General features: G+C 41.0%; 1 protein-coding gene across 2 annotated transcripts in view; it reads left to right on the top strand.

The window, feature by feature from the left end:
* LOC112144722 (contactin-4) overlaps nucleotides 1-5,858 on the top strand; it is a 156,669-nt gene that overhangs the window by 89,091 nt on the left and 61,720 nt on the right. The window lies entirely within an intron of this gene.

Here is a 5,858-nt window from a genome sequence, read left to right as displayed (position 1 = left end):
TTTCCACTGTACTCACTATTTTTACTGTGTTGTACACATTATGTCATTGTGAAAACCAACCCCGGTCCCCCTTACTTGTTGCACAATACATGTAACACAGTCAAATATGTACATTTAAGCCTATAAAAGACAAAAGTATTAATACCAGTTCCATTGTATGAAGACGAGTCACGCACAAAAAGAAGTGTGAAAATATTTCAAACTAACGACGAAATGATGGTTTGTTTACTAGTACTTCCTGTATAAATGGCAGGTTTTCACGTGAACCTACGTGAGTTTGGAGTTTCATAAGGTCGGCAGCAGATCTGCAGCCCTCCGTAGCCAATGTGAGTCATCTGCCATATCTAGACTGCACCGGAGCCGGACCGGATGCAATATGAGCCCGGGGTCATACTTCGGTGTGCCTTATATATGACATAAGTAAAAAAATAGACCGTTCATTGATGGTGTGTCCCTTTAGTGCGGAAAATATGGTAAATAAATGTTTTCACTGCATGGAAAGTAGGATTTCCTCTAGTTGATTTCCTGTTGAAGTCCTGCGTTGGTCCCTGGAATTGAATTCCTTCCAGAGCGTCCTGGGTCTTTCCAGAGGTTTCCCTCAAGTGGAACAGCAGCACCTCCCTAAGGAAGCATCCAGAAGGCATTGAGAATCCTGGTGCAACCTCAGCTGGATCCTCTCAATCTGACCAAGTTCCTTCCCCTATACTTTAGACCAGGATATGCAACTTCAGGCCTCGACAGCCGCAGTTTCTGCATAATTTCCAGATATCCAAAACATACTCGTGACTGATTACCTAGTTCAAGAGTGTCCAGTCACTTAGAACATGCCAGAGCAGGAGATGCTGGAAAACATGGAGGAATGCGGCCCTCGGGGCCTGGAGTTGCCTATCCCTGCTTTAGAGGAAACTCATTTCAGCTGCTTGTATTCGTGATCCCGTTCATTCGATCATGACCATCAGTGAGAGTTCCAACATAGATGGACTGGTAGATTGAGAGCTTTCCTGACTCAGCCAATTTTTTCACCACAGTGGATCCACACAGCGACCTCATACCAGCGGACGCTGCACCAGTCTTCCTGGTGAACTCTGATCTTAATCATGAACCCCAAGATAATTAAACTCCTTCACCTAGAGGCAGGAGTTCTTCACCCACCCTCCAGTCTCAGATTTGGCGGTGCTGACCCTCATCCCAGCTAACACGACTGAGTCTTGTGTCCACTCTTCTCAGTCGCATTTAAGAGATAAATGCATCCTGGGTTCCAAAATCTTAACATCCTTTTTTTGGGTCTTTCCTGATGAAAGAAAGGAAGGTTGTGCCTTTCTACTCACAATAAAGCTCCCATTTGCATGTTTTCCCATGAAGCCTAATTAAGTTTAATTGCGCCGCAGCGCTCGTGTGTGTTCATGTATACCAGCGGTCAGTCCAGCTGGTGTGTACTCAAACCAGAAACACAAAGCACTCAATCATTTCCCATGCGAAACAGCCCAGCGATTAGAGGTTCATTAATTTGTTTAATTTAAGGACACTGCTGTTGGGGTAAAATATGAAGCACCTCCCTCAGAGGCTGCCGAAGCGCAGCCCCCACCTGCGGCAAAGACTCCCACTCCCATTAGGATGACAATGATGATGTGGGTGGGGAGCGCTCATTGTCCTACTCAAGGTTAGCAATCCATACATGAAAGAGGTCCGAGCCTTACGTTAGGGAGAAGAATTTCGCTTTAATGTCAGAGCAGTGTGTGGGGGGGGAGGGTGCTATTGAGGAAGAATAAGGATAAACAAATGCTCGATTTTATGGAAATAAATGGTTCAACATTAGGAATGGGTACCAAAACCCAGTGCCAAGTTGGTACCAGTAACCACGGTAGTACTGGTGTTACACTTTGGTGCTTCTTTTAGATATGTACTTCACAGCAAAAGATTCTATTTCAGTGACCTGATGGGTAAGATGTACAATTCTCAAAAAAAGATAGACAGTGTGGTGTTGAGCAATGATATATGTCTAAGAAGGAATAAATACATTAAAATAATACCTTCACATTACACTTAATGTAGATTCTCCTGATCTCTGATGGGATGACCTTGACCAAACCCCCCCTCTTTAGTAACAAATACATATGATTGAGAGAATACACACGCACCACAGACCAAGTAAACTGCTCTGTAAAGTAATATTTTATATGACAATTCAAATAATTGGAAATAATGAGATTTTACAATAAAGGGCCATACCATGATTTTCTTAAGCCTTTCAGAGTGAACTATATCCATATATATGATCATATATTACCTTTGGAACACTAAAAAACAAATTATTTTTGAAGTACTAGTTATTTTTCGTGAGTTTTTTCCTACCCGGAAGTAAAACGACTCGATTCCTGAGGCTCCGCCTGCTGCTGCGTGTGCCTGCCGCCCATTTTATGACGTCATCCTAGAGCGGGGCAACTCCAGTCTGCGAGGGCCGCAGTGTCTGCATGATTTTCAGATCTCCAAGCCCTACTCTTGACTGATTACCTGGTTCAGGTGTGTCCAGCCAATTAGAACATACCAGAGAGGGAATGAGGTCCTTGAGGCCAGGAGTTCCCGATACCCTGTCCTAGAGCCTTTGGCAGCGTGTCTACATTTCTCCCACAAAAATAATCCAAACTTTTTCAAAGATAGATGCACATGCCATATGTATCTGCCTTTAATAGCCCTGGACATTCACTACACATATATACTCAGCTTCTGCTCAACTGTGCCTGACCGAGGTGGTTTGTCTTAGCCTGGAGGCAGCGCTGGCAGCGCAGACTCTTCCTGAAAGGGGCTGTCTCACTCAGATCGTGAGGACCCGCTCATTTTTGTGGGTATGGGAGGGGCTTGTACTTAGAGTGCAGGTTTTTAGAGGATTACTGAGAAACCTGTGAACTGATCAAAATACCGCTTTGGTGTTCTTTATAGAGAAGAAAGTCTAGAACCGGAAGATCACCCAACCTCCCCCCACAGGCCGCATATTTCAGTCAAAAAACACTCTGACTTCTGGTCCAAAAAGTCTTATGTTAGGTGACCGTAACAGGTACTTTTTTTTTACGTTTTAAGCTTTGAACCTTTACCACCTGAGGTGTCTCTGTCAAACCTACAATGAATGCTTTTCGACATACTGGTACTCCTTACACAGTCAATGTAAATTAGCTAATCTGCAGAGAAAAGTGGTTTTGCGCAGGTAAGAAACACTTTAAGGTATCTTTTCACCGATATGCAACACATTTCTAAAATAAAGTGTTTTATTCTAACGTATAGTCCCTTTTCTCCGCGACAGAATAAGCTGATTCACGTTGATCACATAAAGGGTTGAAGTTCATCGTGGTCAAACATAAACACTGGTCTGGAGCTAAAGCTACAATGCAAAAGTGCAAAAGTGGCAAAAATTTTCCCGCAATTAGGGATGGGTACCAAAACCCTGTGCCAAGTTGGTACTGGTACTGGTGTATACAATACAACTGGTACTGTAAAAAAGTACAGTATTTTATGCTTCATGTTGGACATTTAGTAATTTGCATTCTATTTGGTTTTGCCTTACAATTCTGGCCAATTATTTAATCTTCCAAGTGATTGTAGGCCGGCTCATATAAAAATGGGTGTGGTCATGAGGGTGGGTGGAGCTTCAGTCAATATGCTGAAGGCAAAGCAAGGGAAAGTTTGGCTTAACTTCACAGCAAAAGTTTCTTATTCAGTGACCTCATGGATAAGAGTGACGTGTACAATTCTCCGAAAAAGACTGACAAGTGCTAAAATACACGTTTAGGGAAATGCAGCGCTGCAGTACAGATGGTCAGAAAGAATGAAATAAAGGCCCGTTTCAAGCGCCGTTGACAACCTTGGTGCAAAAGTAGAGCAGTCGACTTCTGATCAAAAGCTCAAAGGTTCAGTTCCTGCCTTGCCCGTCCATGTGTCCAAGTGTCTTGGGCAAGACACAGAACCCGACGTTGCTCCTGGTGGTCACAAGTTGGCACCAGAGCAAGACAGTGGAGTAGCCAACAGTGTGTGAATGTATACGCATCGAGTGAAAGGGACTGTGTCTATAAAGCGTGACGGGGCTATACGCAGTATATGAATAGATACTGTACCATTTACCTGAACCATTTCAAAACTACAGGATAATGTCCAAACGGTACCCATCCCTATTCACCATCAGTTAATTACTTGAGAGTATTGATAGTTTAGCCGGAGCAGACCGAATCGACAAGCCTGACAGAGCTCACATCGTGCACACAAACAAGAAGAGCTTTTGCAGGATCTGCTCTCGTCACTTGTTCTGTTCTGATTATCAAAGCTGTCATCCAAAATGTTTTTGGCTGTGGAAGGATATTAAACAAAGCTAGACTCCATTAAGACTCAACTAAACCTGATTTTGATAGTTGATATTTCTCCGCTGAAGGTGTTTAAATGCATCATCTGTTGGTTTTTATGGATTTTATTGTTGGGAGCAAATGAAACTTGTCATCTGGTAATTTAAGCACAAAAGTGTGTTTTTTTTTTAGGAATCTCTGTGGTAATTCTCTAAATGTTCTTCTCATCTCAAATGCTAACAGCAGCTGTGAACTGCCATCCTCAGGTCTATTAGCAGATGTTCTATACTGGTGTGTGCACACACACAAACACACGCAAACGCACAACTCAGCAGCAGCAAAGGGACAACAGAGCAAATCTAATCTGAGAGTTTCATCTGTTTTTATTATCATTTCTAGTCAAATTCAATAAAAACTAAGATGACATTCCAAGAATTTTTTCTGCTCTGACCCTAAGTTGTTTAAAAAAAATAAACTGGAGATTTAATCACATTTATTTTAAGTTGTGCTCAAAGAAAAGAAGAAAAACAATTGAAATTCATTTAAAGTCAAATTTAGTCTTCAAATCCTTTTTTTTTTACTAAGTGCAGTCTAATTACTTTTATGGAATAAAAAGAATGTTCCTCAAGTTTTTATACCCACATAAAGTTGCGCCTTCTCCAGAAAAATTGTTTTTGTAAACTCTTTTACTTTTAGTTGTGTGACATAAAATCTCTCAGACTCACGGAGGCAAGGATCTGTTTTTTTCTGGTTGTATCTATCAAAAAAAAAAAGAATATTAGGTGAAGCATTATAACATTAAAGTTCTAGACTATTAACACCAGAACTCTAACTCCAGTGTTGACATTTTTTCTGCTACCGTAACTTCATTTGTTTATGCAGTTTCAGTAGATTCTGAAGCATCGAAAAGCTTCAAAATCTGCTTTATGCCGATATTTAACACATTAAAGTAGTAAAGTTTTGCAACACTAACATTCATTTTTATATAACGACGTAAAGCCACTTTTCTCTGCGTCAGAATCAGCTGATTTGCTTTGATCACATAAATAGTAAGATAGGTCAAAGGTGACACTATGTTCGATGTTAAAGGTCTAAAGGATTTTACACATCTTATTGTCTGATGAGCGCCTCCTAGAGGTGTAGCAGAGTACCGTCTCTTAAACGTTTTCTCCATCAACAGTAGCTACATTTACATTTGCAAAATGTTGTTAATCTGATCAAAGATCCAGTCATGAAGCTGCTTTGTTGGTGCATAACATCTGCGTCTCAGCTCAGATTTCAATCAAAATTCAAAAAATGTCATTTGACAGATTTTTGTTTCAGTTGATGATAATAATTTGATCCCATTTTGCCCAGAGATCAGCTCCCTGACTGACTTTAGCTCCCCATCCACCTGACTAAAACCTGCGTTTTGTATTTGTGCTGAAAAGGTTTTTTTCTGTATTTTTACTGTTCCAAAAGTATTTTTCACAAGAGTTTCCAAGTTGCTTACTTTTTCTGTTATGGTACACATAAGAAGACTCTAAAAGTTTT

The sequence above is a fragment of the Oryzias melastigma genome, linkage group LG5, assembly GCF_002922805.2.
Source record: "Oryzias melastigma strain HK-1 linkage group LG5, ASM292280v2, whole genome shotgun sequence".
Lineage (NCBI taxonomy): Eukaryota > Metazoa > Chordata > Actinopteri > Beloniformes > Adrianichthyidae > Oryzias > Oryzias melastigma.
The sequence above is the reverse complement of the archived record's forward strand: the minus strand, read 5'-3'. Positions and strand labels throughout refer to the sequence as shown.